Source organism: Carassius carassius, chromosome 3, assembly GCF_963082965.1.
Source record: "Carassius carassius chromosome 3, fCarCar2.1, whole genome shotgun sequence".
Taxonomy (NCBI): domain Eukaryota; kingdom Metazoa; phylum Chordata; class Actinopteri; order Cypriniformes; family Cyprinidae; genus Carassius; species Carassius carassius.
Window position 1 is genome coordinate 6,941,004 of NC_081757.1, and position 20,942 is coordinate 6,961,945.

The 20,942-nt window shown below is 37.0% G+C and overlaps 1 long non-coding RNA gene and 2 other non-coding genes across 4 annotated transcripts; 2 read left to right on the top strand and 1 right to left on the bottom strand.

Annotated features, from left to right (window-relative positions):
• Window positions 1-8: 8 nt before the first annotated feature.
• trnar-acg (transfer RNA arginine (anticodon ACG)) lies at window positions 9-81 on the bottom strand. The gene has a single exon. It is a non-coding gene; the product is annotated as a tRNA-Arg (tRNA).
• Window positions 82-418: 337 nt separating this feature from the next.
• trnar-ucg (transfer RNA arginine (anticodon UCG)) lies at window positions 419-491 on the top strand. Its single transcript has one exon. It is a non-coding gene; the product is annotated as a tRNA-Arg (tRNA).
• Window positions 492-3,790: 3,299 nt separating this feature from the next.
• On the top strand, window positions 3,791-19,242 carry LOC132117652 (uncharacterized). Of its 2 annotated transcripts, XR_009425808.1 has the most exons (5): window positions 3,791-4,196; window positions 5,527-5,710; window positions 7,750-7,815; window positions 9,192-9,432; window positions 18,872-19,242. It is a non-coding gene; the product is annotated as an uncharacterized LOC132117652 (long non-coding RNA). The 2 variants fall into 2 exon arrangements; XR_009425811.1 differs by lacking the exons at window positions 3,791-4,196; window positions 18,872-19,242 and adding an exon at window positions 16,360-16,869 and having other exon boundaries at window positions 5,516-5,710.
• Window positions 19,243-20,942: the final 1,700 nt, after the last annotated feature.

Below are 20,942 nucleotides of genomic sequence, written 5' to 3' on the forward strand. Positions count from 1 at the left end.
AAGGTAACCGAGCCAGCCAGGAGTCGAACCTGGAATCTTCTGATCCGTAGTCAGACGCGTTATCCATTGCGCCACTGGCCCCCGTGGTCACAGACTTTTTGCCGCGAACATGTTTGCTAATTTTAGTAACTGTACTGCGTTTGATTGTAACAATTAACAGGCCAAATAGTTTGCAGTGGTGTAATGTTAGGTTTAAACCTGAAAAATCTGACTCGGAGCGACTCTTTTGATGATTAAAACGTCTCGTTTCGAAAATAAGTGATCTTTTGTCTGCTTGCGCCCTCTTCTGGGCCATCTGTTGATTGGAAGTGATGCTAGAGGAATACACCTTGCGCCCTCTGGCGGTGAACAAACCTACTCTTCTAGCTAACGTTCAGTCGTTGGCGCTGTGACACGTGACCTGCAACATGATTTTATCGGCCTCGTGGCCTAATGGATAAGGCGTCTGACTTCGGATCAGAAGATTGCAGGTTCGAGTCCTGCCGGGGTCGCAGTTTTAAAGCTTTATGGACAAGTTTATATATCAATGTTTGTAATTTACCTGATATTATTAGTGACTCATAAAAGACGTAAATAAATGAGTTGATTATATCAGCTTATTTCTGCACAACGTGCAGGCTTAAATTGTTTAGCTAGATCACTTTAAATACCAACAAAAACATTGAAAAATCAATGAAAAAGCTTGTACTTTAGATTTATTTACGTGTAAAACAATATAATAATGCATGGCTTAAATAACCACCAAGTGGCGGTATATCACCACACTTCAAGATTTTCTGCTCCAGGCTTCTATAGAATGTGATTATGTGTATTTCACCCACTTTTACGTTTTTCTGTGAGAAAGTTGACCTTAAAATAGTGTTCGGAAACAGTAGACACATATTTCGATTTAAAAGTCTAAGGACATTTGTAGTGCTACTTGTTATAGCCTTTCTTATTGGCTAGTCTATATTCTGATATGTTGGGCATTTAAAACCGTTTTATCAGAAGAGCAACGTAGAGAGTCCTAACGGACAAAAAGTTTTTGGTAAATTGAAAAATATATTATGAGGCTGTTTAGGCCTAGGTATTTTTTTATTAGGCTATTGATACGTTTTCCACTTACATTAGCATGCTTTTGCGTTTGCATGATCAACGATCATCTTAAACCTAAAATCACATAAAAGTTGGATTATCTTGACTGTCATAAATGAGCACATGCAAATCTGTAATCACATGATGAGAATAATATGATAACGCACGAGTAAATATAGGCTAGGTATAAATGAATGACAATAAAACAGTTTAGAAATGTGTAAAATCAACCTTTAATGACAAGAACAAAGAGGAACTGGAGAATGGATTTGTCTTTGGCTCTTTGTTTCAGTTTCTTTTGTTAAATTATGAAAAAATAAAATAGCTACATTTTACAAACAAATTGCCTAAATGATAGCAAATTAGTGACTATTAGTGACTGCTGCGACGTCTAAATAAACATTATTTGTCGTTAAAATGTGGCTATTGCGCATTTGTAAGATTGGATTGTATTAAATAAAATGTATAGCCTATCGTTTTCTCCATCTAGATCCCAGTTTCTGTAGGATATTTGTTACAGCGGGGCGCAAGTTATCTCTGCATTTCAAATAGAAATAGAAAAAATACTAACCAGTTACATATGTGACAATTCAGCGCTGCAGCCTAAGTATCTTGAGCCTTTTATTGTACACATCTAGACTTCACAAACATGGAAAACAGGACTGCTTACATAAAACTTACACAGTTTTATCAACTCTCTGAAATCACGTATAATTCTTTGCAACTATTTCTATTTATCTGCACAGAAACGTAATTGTGTAAAGCACCTGATACGCGCTTGATAAAGGGAAAGTCACCGCAAGGGGTAGCTGATGTCAAGACGCGTTTGTAGGTTGCACGTTACGTGTCCAAAATTAAGCATTGGCAAAACTTGGGCTACAGGATTATAAAAGGCCTTGCAACCCTTTACATTAGTGTCCACATATCACATGCTAATATGTGCATGGAAAATATAAACTACAGGATTAAGGAAAGCAAAACGTCTCTACAAGCAGTAGCCTACCACACAAGCCTAAATATTAGACCGATTAGTTGTGTAGGCTAATGTAACATGGAGACTGGTGTAAAATGTAATGATAATAACAGAACGGGTATTTTTTTGTTATTCTCATTAATCCTGTTTGCAATTTTATGATGCCAGTCTACAAAACCCCCTTGAGCCAGAAAAGCGCTCTTCTGCTGTTACTTCGGGTTCATTGTCTGGTTAAAGTCCCGTTTAGTGCTCTACAGGTTCATATCAACACATGTAACAGAGGTATGCCCAAACACTCAAGAGACACTTTGGTCAGCAGTCACAGGACTGGACACAGAACATTCATTCAACCCAAGTGACCTTTGTGAATGAAGAGAGCGGACTCTTCACTTAAACACGCTTCATTACGCGTGTAGGGGTCAAGAAACTTAACAGTATTTAGTCTCCATGCTCTGTCTGAATGGACATTCTGCCTTCAGACTTGTAAGATGCACACATTTTCTTATTTGCTGATTGAATATAAACTGACACTCATCAAAATATGTGTGCGCGCGCGTATCCGTGTTAAAAAAGTTATTCTAAGAGGCTACATTATAAAGAGAAAATGTATTTTACATTTGATAATAATAGGTTAAAGTAAGAATTGATCTTAATAATGTTATTCATAGCTATTGTATACTGACAGCAAATAAATAATTTAAAACCAACTGAGGTGGAGAGTGCGTATTGGAAATATTTGTCCAAAATGCAATTTTAATGGATTTCAATGCGGAAAGGGAATATAGACTGTATGATGTGTGTAACTGCCAATCAGAGCAAACATTTTTAGTGGATTTCAAGAATTAGTTCTTTATAGCTGACCAGTTTCCAACAAGTTCGCCGAAATAAACTCTCTGTAGCAATACATGAGCTAAACATCTCCTGTCAGTAATTTGTGATGTACTGTAGTCGTAGCAAATGCGACAATAAGTGTTACTTTTTTGATGTATTCTGTTACGTGTTTCAATAATAATAATTCCCAATGCAACAGTGGTCATCAGAAACAGAAAAGAAACGGGAAATATTTACATCTGCTGTCCTCCAGTTTATTTTAAATATAAATATATAACCCCCCCCCCCCCCCCCCCCCCCCAAAAAAAAAACCCTGCATATGTAGATATATTTTTAAAGCACGATTGTACCTACACTCTTGTCATTTGTATTTTCTATTTAGACCCATAATCTGCTTTATTGGAGTAGCTACAAGGATTTTTTCCAGGATCAGTTCCAGAAGCTTCAGTACTTGGGGACAAATAGACACTTGATAACAGAGTAACAGATTGCAGTCACGAAGAGATAAACGAATAGTGATTTACAATGTAAAGGTATATGCAAAACTGAAATGATGAAGCCGACCTACTTCTACAAAGTTTTATATTTTGAGTTTATTAAACCTAATCGTTTTAAAAGGCAAATATTTAGGGCAATGCTGAAACTATAGGCATAACTTGATTCATTTTAGGTTACTATAGGAACTCTGCAACCTATAGGCGACACTCTGTCACTCGCGCACTCAGCAGCCCATGGAAAGCGCGCGCAAGAGAGAGAGAAAGAAGGGGAGAAAGGGTGCACGCGCGTGGGATTGCGATTGGCCATTCGGCAGCCTGCTGCTGGAGTGACGTCACTGCAGGAGAGAACTGCCAGAGGAGGATGCATTTAGTCGGAAACTAGACTCTCTCAAGCTGGAGAGAGAGAACATTGCATGCACAGAACGCAGGAGGGGAGGGAACGAGAGCATCGCATGCGTGCGTGCTTTCAAAAAGTAAACCTCGCATCTCCTCTCACGTCCATGCATAAACACTGTAAGCATGCTTTTCAAGGGAGGAATTCCCCATCGTGGAAATTAAACTGCCTGTTCCGTTATCTGGATGGCTGAGACACAGCGTTCGATGGCTGAATACTCAAGGACTGCAAGTTCTGAATGGAAAACGCATCGCTGAAGAGATGCACTGAAGAGTTGGGCTTTTGACTAGATGCTTCAGCACTGCTCAGAGATTTTAGCGTCATGTTCTTTAACGCGAGACGCACGGGATCCTCTATTTGTCCCCGACACACAGCCACTCGTAGCTTACTTTTTGACAGAGAGGAATATGCACGTCAATTGTTAAAAGTAAGCTTTTTAAATTACCTCAGTTTTTTCGTACTCTTGTGCATTTGTATTTTGAAACATTGACTCGTAGCACAGCTTGAATCACTGAATTGTTTTGGTCGCAATAACTCTTAGTGACTTGGAAGTCTGTAAATTGACTTTAAAAAATTATAAATAAATACATATTTGCAAAAATGCATGCATATATGATACTAAAAATGTGCGTGGATTGCTTATAACTGACCACAGCAGGCCATGTTGAGTGGTAAGTGCATGTGGCCCTCTGTACTTTGTACACTCACATCACAGCAGGTGCATTTGGAATGTCTGGAGCATTTTCATGAAATATGTAGCGTGTGTATCTTTAACAGTAATATGAATAGGCAACATAACTACATAACCTAAGAAGCCATTTTTAAGTCATTTTGGATGATGTACACTATTTGAATGTTTGCAGTGCTTTAGCCCTTTAATAACTTCATTTTGAAATTGGCATTCGATTTGGTAAAGCATGTTTATTGAACTACTCTTGTATAGTATTATATTTATAAATAAAAATAGCTCTATATTAATTTAGTCTATTTGCGGACATTTTGCTTAATGCATGCTTATATAAATAGTTTTTAGAATACAATACAGTTTGCATACACTTGATGAAAAAAGCATAATATTTTGTAGAATTTAGAAATATCACCAAATGTAATTAACAATAGCTTTGACTAAATGACGTCACATTTACGTAAGAGAAACGTGGGTTAAGTAGACACGTTTTGAACAGTCAGGAAACGTCTTCAGTTTCAAATGTTGAAATCTGTTTAACATGCGTCCCTGTAAAATAAAAGTTACATAATATTAACTTTATAAGCTATTTGGGTCTTATTTATTAATTGCATCATTTTGGAGGAAAAGGTAAGATTTAGCTACATTAAACTGTTGGCTAAAAGACCTTACCCACTGCAGTTTGCGGAATTATAATGCACGAGATGAAGATGAAATGATGCATGGTGATGTAGGCGTGATAACTGTCTGATTGCTGGGGCTTAACGAGCCAGCTGAAATGGTTAGCCCTAATAATCGTCATTTTTTAAGCATTATTAGTGACCAGAAGGGACAAAATCCCGTTTATATGAATGGAAACCCTAGCAACAACTCCAAAGGCTCAATTTGAAATGTCTCCAGAGCGCAACTTCAGGCCTTGACTATTGTGGATTATGTCCTCACCACGAGGTCTGGAGAACCTCATAAATCCATTCAACACTTGACTTGTTAACAGTATTTACAGTCTATAAAAAGAGTGTGTAATCTGAGTGTAATTTATTTATTGCGCATTAACCCTGTTTTCGTTTATCAGGTCAACTTTATGAGATGTTCCACATTTAAAAAAAAGTGTTGACAGGAGGTAGTTGCTATCTTTGGTTATCTAGCTGTATGAGTGTTTATCTTCCTTCATAAAGCTAGATAACCGAAAGTAGAAACGTCCTCCTTAACTGCATAGTGACAAGCTGGGAAGCAATGATCGCAGGGAACTGCATGAGGTAAGCAGGCCCTTTTGCTCTGTGTGAGCAATACAGACTATTGAAATCGCTGCAATGTAAAGTAATATGATCGTGCATATAGGTCAAAAGTAATGTTTCAGGCTTTATCATTTTAAATGCACCTTCGGACAGGTGCCCGTTTGTGGACGCGTGCAACAATTTTGAAAACCTACAGTAGTAGGGACTATATTTAACTTTTGTTTGAAACACTATAAATGGTCTATAATTTAGCCTACAGTTTATATATATACATTATTTTTATATATATATTAGTTTGAGTTGATTTACTATAGTTTGATTTCAGTTCAGTCAGTTTTGGTTCTGATGTCAAATGTGTGATTTAGTTTGAGTAATGATTAAAAAGCTATAAGAAGATAAAGCCTGAGTTAGTAAGTTTATTGTAGCCTATAATATTTTAAAGAGAAAACTGAAACAGAGAGAGAGAAAAAACAGCAAGAATCGAGTAATCTATTTTGTATTTTAAATTTAATTTGTAATTTAACTTTACGTTGGATAAGTTAAAAAACTTTGTAGCTAGTTCGTAAACTGCCTCCTTCAAACCCCCTCGATATCTTTTCCTCACCCATGCAGACCAACCCAATGTTGCTGTTACGCCTGCGTTTATTCAGCATCTGACGCGCAAAATGAGGCCTGCGTTCAACACGCTTGAATCAGATATCATTTATCGATCTTGGTTTGATCTAGAAGGGAAACCATGTGAATATTACAACTAGTCGATCACTAATTGGGTATAGATGAACGCTTAAAAAGTGTGTTGAAAATCCCTCTCTCAACATTCACACGATGACAAATTAGGATGTCTGAGATGATGAAAAGGTGAAATCGTTTTTGTCACATGTCCACAAAATGGGTTCCTTCGTGTTGGTGATGATTTAGTAGAAAAGGTTCTAAAATATAAAGAATTATTAGCCTACTCTATAATCTTGTAATCTTAAATCACAAAAGAATCTCGGACTTTTAGTGAGAATTATTTTTTTTACTGTCTCTAGACAGGTTACTAGACAAACAGAATGTAGGCCTAGGCCTACTAATAATAATAATAATAAAAAAGTAAATTAATGCATGTTTAAACAACCTTGTTATTCAAAAAATGAACGTGACGTCACTTGATGTGCTCACAGTAACAACCATTAGGCAGTGACATCATGCTGAAGCAGCTTCATTATGATTGGCCATAATTGCACATCAAAGATGAAGACATGAGGCGGAAACGAATGCGGAATGAAGGCATTCTTTTTTCATCCCTGTGGCTTTTTTATGACATAAGATGTAATTTTGTAAAATTACTGGAAACGATGTAAATACTATGTCTGTGTTTAGAGTTTAAAATCATTAAAGGTGTAAGCGCTTTTGGAGCTTCAGGCCACGAGAAACGCGTGCGCGCGCGCGCACACACACACACACACACACACACGCTGTCTTGTGTGTTACGATGCTTTTCAGTAAATCACGTGTTAAAAATGCTTTATCCTTCATTTATGGTTATATTTAATTAAGATATTTATTATAGAGACAGTATTAGAAATTTCTGAAGCAATCACGAAAAAAAATCTAATGGCGTGTGTGCATCAAATTTAGGCCAATTTAATCTTACGCAATGGATTGCCTGACTTTAATCTTTGTTTTATGGAAATAATAAATGCTTATACTAAATACATAAGATGCATACTTTTATTTTCAGAGACAGAGGTGTCTATGCTTAGGGTGCCAATTAAACTAATTGAAGAGAAGAGGAAATGATTGATTATTTCAATTTGAAGAGAAAACAAAAACTAACAAAGAGATGATAGAGAACAAAAAAGAATATGTTTCATTTTACACTCTCTATATTTGCCACTTAAAAAAATGTTTGAAATGCCAAATATGATTTAAGGTGCAAACTGAGTTTTTTAATTTAGTGTTCATTATCTGGCTGTCATCTATGTGTTTGTGAATTATATCAATAATTTAAATGTAAAACTAAAATATTCTGATGATCGTCTAATCCTGGTGTCTTTTATTACTTCACCTCACTGTAGCCTCTCAAACTGCAGTGTCTTTGTGAGAGACCAGAGGACTGGAGCTAAGGGGGGAAACGCCATCTGGTAAGTGCAATCAAGGCATATTACAATGCAACATTGTAATTAGAACAATTATTTGTTGAGTTAATCTGATACAAACACACAGTAAATCATAAAGTATATGCTAATGAATGCATGCACTTGAAAGGAACCAAATGCAAATAGTAATCCCCAATCAAGTCCAAGACACTATATGCATGACACAAATCTCTTCTTCTCTCACCACATGCATATTCATAAAAAGCATTCTGTTTGTGGTTACGTGACCTAGATCTGTGAGAATGTGTTCCTGTTTTTGCGTATGTATGCATTAGAGTCTATTCCTCACAAATTTACACTCATCAAACCATCTGCCTATACGATCCTCATGAATTTTCTTTTGATAAATTGCACATAAATGCATGCTGTAGATATTCAACCTTTAAAGACACTAATTAAAGTTTCACATTTGTACCAGACACAAACAAGTTCTTTAAAGTAAAGTGCAAATCATAATCAAAAATGTTTTCTTAATTTTTCTGTAGGTACATTTTTTGTTAAGCTGTATGGCGTATATGTTTTTTTTTTCCGGAGAATTCAAATAATATCAGGCAGATGTGCAATTCACACACAATATAAGCAAATGAATAAAAAAAGGACTCGCTATGGCTGTTAAACATAAACAGCATAATTGTCTCTAGAAATATCCTTCAAAGCATCAGGCATGACCTGTGTAAAAAGAAGGAAAATAAATCAAAATCACAATATATTTCAACATGCCTGAGAATCTGTGGTTAGTATGACTGCAGGACATTAGGCCAAAGGCTTCAATGCGATAAATGATCGGAGAGAGGAAATTATATGTCCGTCTCCATCTCGATAATGATAAGAATGTATGGGCCACTATCACATTTGTATTACTTTATGTAAAATTAATGTGAGCTAAGAAATTCTGTCATTATTCATTAACAATGATCTTTTCCTGCTAAACTGGTTACCTAGGACAATTGAATAAGGGTTATTCAATGAAATTATGGGTGGACAGTAATTGATGTGGGCCGATTCAGTATACCTTCAAAGTGACCAATCGAGAACACAAATGCCAGACATTCGTGTCTTCGCACCATTCGTGTTGAGCTAATGCACAACTATTGACATTACTAATACCAGGTTTTTCTGTACGTGCAGTTACTTAGCATGACACGAACAAGAACTTTATAGTCGCCTGATACCATTTATATTATCCAAAGAAATAATATATAGCAGTTGCCATGACATCTGCTTTGGCAGTGATAAAAGAGGCTTTTCTGTCCTTTATTTTCTTGTTTCCCCTTAGCAACTGCCAGCCAGGAAAAAATGGTGCAATTGTCCAAATGAAAGAAAAGAAAAATAATAGTCAACCCTCATCCTTCTTCTACCAGCTCCCCTCCCTTCTTCGTCAACGGAAGCATTTAGTGCCATCTGTGCCCCCTGAGAAAAGAGGAAAAAAAGAAAGGAGTGAGACTCTCCATCCCAAGTGCCAATGGGGACAAAGAGGCTGCCAGTTGCCACGGACCACCAGATGCTGGAAGACTGCAAGTCTGAATGAGGGGTGTGCTTTCAGGAAGCCATCTTGATGGAGAAGCTGGCTGCTGCTCCCTAAAATGGCTGTGTTGGCATGAGGTAAGCTGCATCATTGCCTATATAAGACGTTATTGGCACTGCTTTTAGCTCCACTGGAGGGTTTGCCAGGTCGCTCGAAACGTAAAGCAAACGAATCAGGCGAATGCCCTACTAGAAAGTATTAGGCCCAAATTGTTTTCTTTTAAAAAGAGCTATCACAATCCCATCTTTCCTGTCTAATAAGAAAATATCCCCGTTATCTAAACTAAGATATTAGCGCACACTAAGATATTCACAAAGACTTTCTGATTTGTGGCGAGCTTTGAATGCAAATTAATTCCTCCTGCTGCTGTATACACATTTTCAATGAAAGCAGCTATTAATTCATACTCTTACCCTGTTAATTGACTGGAGGTTGTGATATGTGTGTGTACATGACAAAACCGTGCGCCGAAATCCTCGGTTCAGCGATGACACCGAAATGACCATAGCAGATTTCCAGATGAAACCAAAAAGCGAGAGCTGCTTGAATTTACTCGAGAGACTAAGTTAATTGACATACAGCATCCTCTTGACCAAAGCAAAAGAGTCAACCTGGTCTGAAGAGCACTTTTGTTTCTGCTGCTAAATGATACACCAAATTGGTGGCACAAAGGTGCCAAGTGCCCCTCACCAGCTTACAAAAGCATGCATGCTGCCCTGCCCAGCTTAAATGTGGCTCTCACACTGTGCCATGCTTTTAATGATGTTTGGTGCCTTTGAAAATAGCCACAGTTTGTATCATTAGCCGGTCAAGAGGCGAGAGGTGCAAAACATCACATTGCTCGCTCGTTTCACTAGGATGTTACGTGGTAAACGGAAATATACGCAGGCCACCTGGTTAAAGAGAGCTGCATGTTATGTCATTCAAATGGATGGAAGACACTGAAATGCATTTCACAAAGGTGACTGGTTGCGTCATAATGGATTGCTAGTGATATGCAGAGCTGTGCTGGTGTGTTCATTGCAGAAAATGACTACGATAGGTGAAACACAGGCATTCTGAAACATATTTGCCCTAGGATGACAAATTAGCTTTGCTTTCGTGCTGTAACCAAAACAACACAAACGAATAGAGCGTAAATATTCAAAATACGTCAAAACGTATTGAAATGCGAAGACGAGACAAATGATGCGTCATCTGCTGAATATTTAAAGCCATTGAATCCTCCTGGTAATAACAGGAAAACCATTTTGCATACTTACTGAGCATGGAAACCATGTGTGCCTAAAACACCTCGTTGTCCAAAAATGAGATAAAAAAAAAAGACTGACATTTTATCCTTAAAGAGGAGGCTTGGCAGAATAGCCCATCAAAAAAGAAATGTAAAAAAAGATCACTGATGTACGGAAGGTGCCCGTGGAGCTTACAAATAAAGGAAACAATGATGCAAGCGCCTCTGTTAATGAAAAAGACCAGACAAGCTCTGCATATTAACATAATTGCATAGGAACAAGCAGAGAGGACTGAGCCCCCAATTAAAGGCACAGTGGCGCTTTAGCAACGGCACGTGGCAGAATTCTTTATTTTGAATGTTTACGTTTAAATCTGAATTCCGATTTTTGAATTTCAAAGCAAAAAAAGACTTTGATGTTATTGTTGTGCTTGTGTTCTGTCTGCCTTTTTTTTCTTGCAGAGAATTAAAATGCATTCTAGAAATTTCCAGGGATAAACACACACACACACACACTCACAAATGTACAATGCAAAAATTTGTCCATTCTGAATCCAAGATATTATTTTTGCAATATTTATTAAGCAGGAGCATTTGCTTTCTCAGTTTTGCATATGAAAGACAAAAACAATCCATGTTCATATTTTTAAAGGAAATAGCCAAAAGCTGAATAATGTAGGACATTTTTGAGCCTGTAAAATAAAAGATTATACTACAACACAAAGCTTCAGATTTAACACAGCACATTTGTCTCAATTGATGTTTTTTTATTATTAATATATGAAAATGGTTTTTCCATCTACATGCAGAAAATAAGACAGACTAATACAAAACTGAGGATTTACATCCAAACACGAAATAGTAGCCTGGAAATTAGAGACTGTACCTTTAATAGAGAATTTCTAATTAGGCTGTGTATCTTGCTGTGAGGGGGAGGGGTTTCCTCCCTCTGCATCTCTCAGGGTTTTATGTAAAAGACCTTCAATGCTTAAATATCTCACATAGGGACACAAAACTCATTTTACACCCTTGAACAGAGAGTCTAATGTGATACTGTTACACAACAACACTGCATTTGCCCAAATGGCGCATAATGGTAGCACAACCATAGATGGTTTAACAGCAAATGTTAACAGCTTTTACAAATGTATAGAAGCAAGAATAAATGTTCACGTTTGCATTGGTGTGTTCATGTTGTGTGTGTGAGTATAAGCGGTCGAGCAGGGGGAGTGGATGCTTGTCAGAGCATAATGTGACTGCTGCAGAGCAGTGGCTGAAAAGTGTTAATTATGCCGCTTGGCACGGTGCCAAACCCATACTAGATTTTTCCAGTTTTCAATATGCAAATCATGCGCTGAACTGTGTATTGTTTTTGTGGTTTGCCAGTTCTTTATGTTTTCAGTCAAGCAGAATATGCACATGAGTATTTGAGTCTGAAAATGATTTTTTTTCTTTGTATCAAGCAAGCACAAAAGCTAGAGAATAATGCACTGTAGTGCTGTGAAATAACTCATTCATACAAGCGTATTTGCATGAATGGAATTATTTGAAATAAAATCTAATAATTCAAATGAAACAATAAATAAATAAATAAAATCCTTAGCACGTTTGGATTACTGGTCTATAGCTCTCTCTCTGGTAGTCCAACATAACGTGCTCTATGGACTGGCATATGTGGATTTTGGGCATGACCGTGATAATATATTTTCATGGACTGCAAAGGGCAATTCCTTGAAATATCTCCCAAGGTGTCTGGCACAATAATCACTTCAACACAAGGTCATTTGCATCTGTGTGAATGATGGATACATGTGTTTAACTGTCTGTGTGCAAGAAAGTCAATTAGTCTCAGAGTGTTTTTGTACAAAACTTCTCCTTACACATATGCAAGCATCAATAGCAATATCACAAATTGAAATTGAAAAATGATTTGTAATAAAGAAGGATTAAATCATCAGCTGTATGCTCTGTGTTGGTAAACAGTTTGATAGTGCCTATGTTATTATTCCAGGCCCCTCTCCTCTTCTACAATGGCAGCATTGTACTGCGAGTACTTGACGTGGGTCCGCGGTCCCCCCTGTTTCCCACCATTGTCTGTACGGATGGAGTGCCAGAGACATTGGAGGGTAATAAGCTGAGAATGATGCTCAGGCCCAGACAGAGCCAGATGCCTAAATTTGCACCAAAACCCTAAGAGACTATCCTGAGGGAACGGCTGAGGATGGGGCTTTATTTCTTTGGCTGTGTTGAGAGTGTGTTGTTAGCAGCAATGTAGATGCACTCCTCTCTGTGACATATTTTTGCAGTGCCTACTAGAGTATCGAGTTGTTACCAAGTTTGTCGTTAAAGGTCAATGCTAATTGATTAGTGTGTGTATTCTAAAAGGCAGATTTTTTAATTTACATCTCCTGTCTTAGTGTGTGCGGTTTAATTATTTATTTGTATTGCACTTATTGTTGGCTCTTTGACAAATTGTTTTTGCAAGCATCTGCTAAATGCATAAATGTAATGTATTTTAGATCATGCATGATGTGCATTTCATTGTATTTAGGATTGATACAATTCTGTGTATATATTGATGCATTTTTCATGTAAAATCGAGTTGAATTTGAAGAACAGTTTGTTCCTCTCCCCCTTCTGCTAGGGCACAGCAGTTGGGCAAGCAATTAATTAAAGCTTCATTACAATATATTACCCAGTAAAATGGAGGCAGTGATACAGAAAACCACGGAGAAAGTTTGCACTGGGACAGCGACAGTATTTCACAGCAAAGCAAAAGCGGAGTCACAAAGAAAGGAGGAATTATTTATGCTAAATAAAATAGAAAAAAAGCAGATGGATGCAGTGAGGAGGAGAAAAAAGTAATGCATGAGAGTTAGAGGACTTGCATAGAAAGCCACTTAGGACACTATGTCACCAACTGAGGTTTTCTTCTCTCGACAGCAACACGGTGGAAAAAACAGGGTGAGATAAACAATTGACGCTAATAAATACACTGATGAACAATGAAATATCGAGGAAACGTGTGTTTGGCGGAGAATAGAGGAGGTGGGGGAGGGCTTTTTTCTGTCTGGCTCAGTCTGTGGCCCCATGTGGCAGTTGCTGCAGCTGGCATGTTAATATCAAAGGCCTATGGGAGGTGGCTATCTGGGAATATTTGTCTGGCATACTAACAGTTTTCTCCCCATCATATGTCATCTTTATGTCCAGTGTTATAGGGCCTCACATATTTATTTCTAAAAGCCAGCTCTGTGAGATTTCATTTCATGCTCTTGTGATAAAAACTTAGTGCCAGATTAGATTTGGAAACATGTATGCCTGCAGGAGAATAGAAGCTGCTATTGCTTTCTGAAAAACTTCACACTTGTATATAGAAGTCATTTTAATGCATGCTTTACTGAAGATGTCTCTCGAGGACAATTTGAGAATGGATAGTGTTAATGAAGACACTTAACAAGGGTAGACGAGTTCCGAATCGCTTTCATCGCTGATCATAACTAAGAAATGAACAGTGACGAGAAATGACTCAGAAGAATCTCTTGGGTTTGTGTTAAAGGCCATTGTGTGGTTTACGGTAAAATTCCCCTAGGATACCTCAGCTGTCGATCCCGTCTTAATCCTGGGATAAACGCGATTATCCGACGAAGGGTTGTTCTCAGCTTTGTATCAGCTACGGGGGAGCTTTGAAATTGTTTCCCCCACCTTTTTCTCCCCTCCTTGGACAAGTGGCCATGAAAAGCCTGGGATTGGGATTCCCGAGCTGGAATAACAGGCAGCAAAAAGAACCACAGAATAGTGGTAGATCTAAACGGAACTATTAAATGCAGGTAATCCAGAGCCACAATGGAGATGTTAGGATCACAGAACTATACGGTGCCTTGATCCAAAGCATGAACTTGAGAGATGGATGAAAGCCAGTATTGTACCTTAAAGGGACAGTTAACCGTAAAATACAAGTTCTGTCATCATTTACTCACCTTCTTTTCACTGTCTTTTTAATGTAGGACCCAAAGAAAGGAAGATCGCCTTTCCAAATATATATTTTGGTCCACAGAAGATAGAAAGTCATACAGGTTTGAAACAACATGACGGTAAATAAATGATGACAAATTTTTATTTGTGGTGAACTGTGTCTTTAAGTGGGCTTTTAGACCAATTCTAAGCATATAAAAAGCACCTTCATGTGATTGCAGATCAGTTTCGATGATGTTTCGTTCCTTATTATTCAGGTCTATGCCATTAAAATCATAATTTCTGTATTGTATTGTTTTGAGGGCATAACCTTGAAAGAAATGAGGTCACTCTGGAAAGCAGTTCTTTCAAAGACTTTTCTTTTGTTGGTAACAATGCAGAGAGCTAAAGATGTGTTTGGAGTGACCTGACTACAGTTGCATTGCAAGTTCTGCCGATGTAATTTGTAATAAAGCAATGAAATAAAAGAGAAGCTGGGACTACCCTGCAAATCCTTCAAGCACTCACAGGAACATCAGTAACTGTATCCTGGAGGATGTGAGAGCAAAGGGCAGGACTAGGAATTCAAAAACAGGAGAGTGGAAACCAGGGAACACATCATGGCCCCACAATTATAAAAGACCTTGAGATATAATTATCCTCACTTTGTAGCTTAGCTTCATTTTTTGCCCACTTTACATCCTAATGAGGAGAATTACCATCACTTGTAAAATTTAAATAGAAAGGAAATATATATTGTTGAAAGATGATAGTTTTTTATGTTTGCTCTTATATGGATAGTTCACCAAAGGAAAAAAAAATGTATATATATGTAGAAAAGTGTGCCATTGTTTACTTGGAAAATTGTTGTGGTCCAAACAACATTGGACCTCTTTGATTTTTAGTGTATTGAAAAATGGCATTTTTAATGAGGGTGAGTAAATGACGACAGAATGTACATTTTTGAGAGAACTTTCCCATCATTTAAAAATTAACTCGTGGAAAATGAGTCCCACCCCCCATTTTTGTTATATCTGTTCTTTTTTTATTTTTCGTTTAATAAAGTCATTTTGTTGTGTCATTTTTGTTAGTTTATTTATATGTCTGTATAGTTCTTAAGCTTTAGTTTTTGTTATTTAAGGGCTAACATTTAAATTAAATGACAATGATAAATGTAAGCAACCAACTGAATAAAAACAAGATAATATAAGACAATTATTTCCATAAAACCCAATAATATTAACAATGCTTTAATTCAGGATTATTATTGTTAAAATTATTGGGTTATTATTAACTAAAACTAAAACCATAAAACATTTTCATTACTTGAAAGAACAAACATTAACTGATTTTTTATTTATTTACTTTTTGTGTGTGTGTATTTTTGTTAATGTTTGTTTTAGTTCAAATAATGAACATCATTTTCATGCTTTTAGTTTTAGTGCTATAATCACCCTATCCAGTGCATATGCAATTATTGTATAAGGACATGCAATCCTCATTAATGCTATCAGAGTCAAGTTCAAGTTCATTGCTTGTGGGAGTCCCAGCCAGACTGCAAACTTCTTCATCCACCCCTGTGGACCAGCTCACCCCTTGTAACCCACACCCTATCTGCCCCGTCCCCGTGGTTTTGGTGGTGGGCTGGAGGGGGCTCTTCACTCTGTGCCGTTGCTAAGGGAGCGAGAGCTGGCTGGCCCAGCAATGCGCTGCTGAAAAGGCCCGTCTGTCAAAGTGTCTGAGGGAAGTCAGGATGGTTGGCTCGCCCCTCCGTATATACACACACTCTGATATATACAGCTTGTGTGTGTGTGTGTTCCAGACCCTGGGAATGACAGCAAGCACTTTATATTCATCAGCCCCCACCACCCCCTTGCCGCAGTGACTTTGGTAAACAGCCCCCCTCCTTCCTAAAATGTCTACTTCCATCCCATAATCCTTCTCATTGCCACTTTTTATCTAGGAACAATATGTGTGACTCTTGTTAGAAGATTGCAGGCATTTAGGTTTTATGAATACACTATACTCTCTTAGTACAATGTACACCAAAAATTATTTTCACAAAGTTGTGAATAAAACACAGATTGTTGACCTACGTTTTACAGCACATTTTTGTGCTTCAAAATTGCACAATCAGTTTGGTGTGTTACTTTCTCTTTCTTTGTAATTGTTTGTGAACTTTACCATCAATTTCTGAGATGTTTTATACCTTTTTGTACCAGTGTACAAAATTTAAAGAAGGTTCTTTACTGGCATTGACGGTTCCATTAAGAACCTTTCACATCCATGGACCCTTTCAATTGCAAAAAAGGTTCTTTTTAGTGGAATTTTTTTTTAAAGTTATTAAAATGTTCTTCAGACTGTTTTTTTTCCACGAATGTTCTTTATTGGCATCAGTGCTTCCATGATGACTCTGTACCAATTCCATAAAAAATAAAATACAATAAATTTAAAGAAACCTGGTTCTAGTGAATTCGTTTTTTACTTAATTGGTTCTTCTAAAGCATCACTGCTAAAACTCCCTTTTGGAACATTTATTTTTAAGAATGTTCTTTATTGGCATCAAAGGTTCCAAGAAAAACCTGTAACATTTGTATTCCACAAAAGGTTCTTTGTAAGAGAAAAAGGTTTTTAAGATTGCTAAAACTGTCCTATTATTAACAGTTCCCTGATAGGTTCTTTGGGCAACCAAAAGCATCACTGTGAAAATCCCCTTTTGAAACACATTCATTTTTATGAGTGTAGTTCTTGGCACGTTGGTGGACTGTTGCAACAATATTAAGAAATTTTTAATAAGATTTTTGCTAGTATAATCAAAATAGTGGTGCGCTGTGGTACATAGTTCATTAGAATGTCATGGAGGGCTCCATACCCATTACAGTAGAGTGTGGTGAGAACAAGTGAGTCGAGTGAGTGTGTGTGTGTGCATTTTCTTGAGGTCTCATTCAAGGCTGAGGACGAGAATTGAGAATAAAAGGCCAGTGATTTGCATAAGCTGCATGCTGTCTGAAGGTTTTTTGGGGGTGGTGGGAGCTTGTGGAAAAAAAAAAGATATGCGGGAATATAAAAAAAGAAAGAGAAAGAAACCCCACATTGTAGAGGCGCAGAAAGAGAGAGGGGTTTGAATGAAACAGAGGGTGAAAATTGACAGAGAAAAGGGTCTTGCCAAGTCTCCTGCAGGGATTAAATTGTCCATAAACCTCTCTACATATAATTTGGGAAAACTGGTAATGGCGTTGGTACACATCGTACACAAATTCTAAGGGTGACAGTGTATAGAAATGATTCACACCACTTTTGGAAGGAAATGAAGAATTAGGGCTTGTAAACAAATACGTTCAATGCATGTAAAAGTTTTACGTATTCACCTTTGCCAGATAAACAAATTTATTTTACTGACTGCATTATTTGGAGCAATAAAAAAAACTCAACATTTTCTCAAAATGTCATCCTCTTTAAAACTATAATGACCACTAAGCTGAATGAACATAGTGATGCTGTAAAATTGTCAAATAACACACACACACACACACACGCACACACACACGCACACGCACACGCACACACACACACACACACACACACACACACACACACACACACACACACACACACACACACACACACACACACACACACACACACACACACACACACACACACACACAGAGGACAGCACAGCATTACCCTAAACTGCAATTTAGATGTTTGATTGTTCTCATTAAAATAAACTATTGGAAAAGCCACCAAAATGGACTCCAACCTTTCTAAAATCTACAACATTTAGAATATTAGCAGTGTTGCAAATCCATGTATCCACTTCCTATTATGTGGGGTGAAACAAGAACAAAATCCATCTGAAGATGGTGTGTTTGCATTGCATTGTTTCAGTTTGCCATATTTGTAGCAGGACTGATTGATAATTCTAAAGTTTGAATTAAATCTGGAATGGAGTACAGAAGACAGCAGGGTTGTCATTTGCATTTGCAAGTTGATATTGAAGAGACATTCAAGACATCAAAAACATCAGTACACTGCATTAGTTTTGGAAGTATTTTTATTTTCCTTTCAGAAGCATAGAAAACAACTCCAGAGGCTTCATTAAAAAATCAGCCATCTCTTGTGACCATGCAACTCCAGATCTTTGGGTCTATTTCAAATGTTAACATTAATACGTTTTTTAATTTTCAATATTTCGAACAGCACTACACTTACTAACAACAGTGCAAATTTATTTTTGATTTTGCACATTGTTGTTATTGTTGTCTTTTTGACATTTATGTCATAACAATAAGCCATGTCATATTAATTATTTTATTTTTCTCTCTAACCAGGCTCCTGGCAATGAAACTGAAAACTGCTACTGGAGAAACTGATGCCATCCTGCTATGTTTGTATCAAATGGTAAATCACATCACCTCAGGAATCCAGCGTCTCTTCCAGATGGTTTGCTGTGGAAAGCAAATGAGGGATGGTTTAAAATGTGCACTAACTGATTTAACTGGGTGTCAAAACCTTGCAGTCTTCAGACAATCACTAAAACTGGATGGGTGTGTGGATTTGGTCTGTTCACCCAGTTAATCTTAGATGTTAGAAAATTTGTTGTAAAGTCTTATCAGTGCCATATAAACTGAAGAGAATAATGTGACTTAATGTGTGAAAAGTTTACAATGAGAGTTCATGTTAATGTCAATGTCTTGAATTTTGCATTCTCTATCTTTAATGGACTTTAATGCTTCTTTGTCTTGCACAAAAGAGCATGAACTTTCAAGTTAGCATTCTTTTTTTGTTGTTATTGTATTTACAAAATGTTCCAGTTTCAATGGATGTACAAGAAATTGTGCTTAATCAAAATATTTTGTATGGCTATACTGTATGTATGGAGTTTAATACAAGAATTATGGTCAGTTTCTCTCTGGAATTTCATTTGTCTGATTATGTGATGTATGAAAAAAGCTGTATACACTGCACAAATAAATGACATTAAAGCATTACACTGAAAAAGCAATTCTAAGTTATACTCCATATAAAAATTTACTGTAATAGGAGGTGGACGTCAACACAGCTCCACATGTAGTGGCCACAGGCTATTTTGTAACCACCTACTGCAAGACAGCTTGACAGCTCATGGTACTGGTGCTCCTGTCAGCACCTTGGACAGCACATAATAAGCAAGTGAGCAAAATAACTAGCTGTGAAATCACCTCTCTTATTCATGCAGAAGTCACAAAAAACAGATGTGCTGCTCCGGAGTGAGTCAATGCAGTGTGCTTAAGGTGATGTGTTTTTGTTTTTAATCTGTGGGAAGGAGATCAAACGATTTTATATAATTCTGTCAATAGGAATGTGCTTGATTGGCAGACATTCTGTCAATGATTGTTTCCATTTACTAAGATTACATGTGAAGCATACATAAGTTGTACCATTTGAAAGATAATCAGAATAGTTAAGTAAAACATTATTCTGAACCAAAATGTAGGGTTCATTTCTATGTCTGAGCTGGGATACTCATTTAGCACCTTGGCAGCTGATGAGAAATATACCTGATGTAAAACACTGGTTAAATTACATTAAGCCATAAAATAAGGATTCACGCACACCTCTCAAGTTAAGATGGATGTCTCTGTGCCAAATCAGACAAGATATAATCTTCGTGAAATTATTTTTAATGGGAGTTTTCCCTCCGCAGTTCAAGAATGACAGAAATACTGGAAGAGTTTCACTCTCGAGTTCGTCAGCGTATCGTTCACTAAACGTCAAACTTTTATAAATGAAAGGTAAACTGGCAATGAGATGTCGTGTTCTCTGTGAGCAAGGTAAACTCGAACGTTTAAATGTCGTATTATTCAGTTGTGATATATTTTACTTGGATAACTTTCAATCAGTATTTAACTTAATCGGAGGTTGAATATTCTATTTAGAAATAAAAGTATCATTATGTTGCTTCATTCAGTTTTTCTGTCGCGTATAGGCTACACAAGACGAGCAGATCCTTTTAGAGATTAAAAATATTTTTAAAGTAGCCTACCTTTTCGATATCCTCTTCCCACAGCATATTGCTGGCAATCGTTAAATGCGTTGAATAAGGTAGAAATAAATTGTAGCCTATGTAACAGACTTTTGTTTGTTTGTTTTTTGTTTGTTTTTTTGGCCTTTAAGGAGGACAAAGTAAGTTTAACAAAGACGCGGAAATTCTGTCTTTTTTGTTACTACATAATGAAACTCCTTCCCACCTGTAGGCTACATCAGCTATCATGGCGGAATTAACTTACATCAATTATATTAACAAAACAAAGGGAAGAAACTATCTGACGATGTCATCAGAACACATTATTTTATCATATTTTATTTAAAAAACAAAAAATACTGAACAACTATCCATCGTAGGCTATATGCTATTCAATA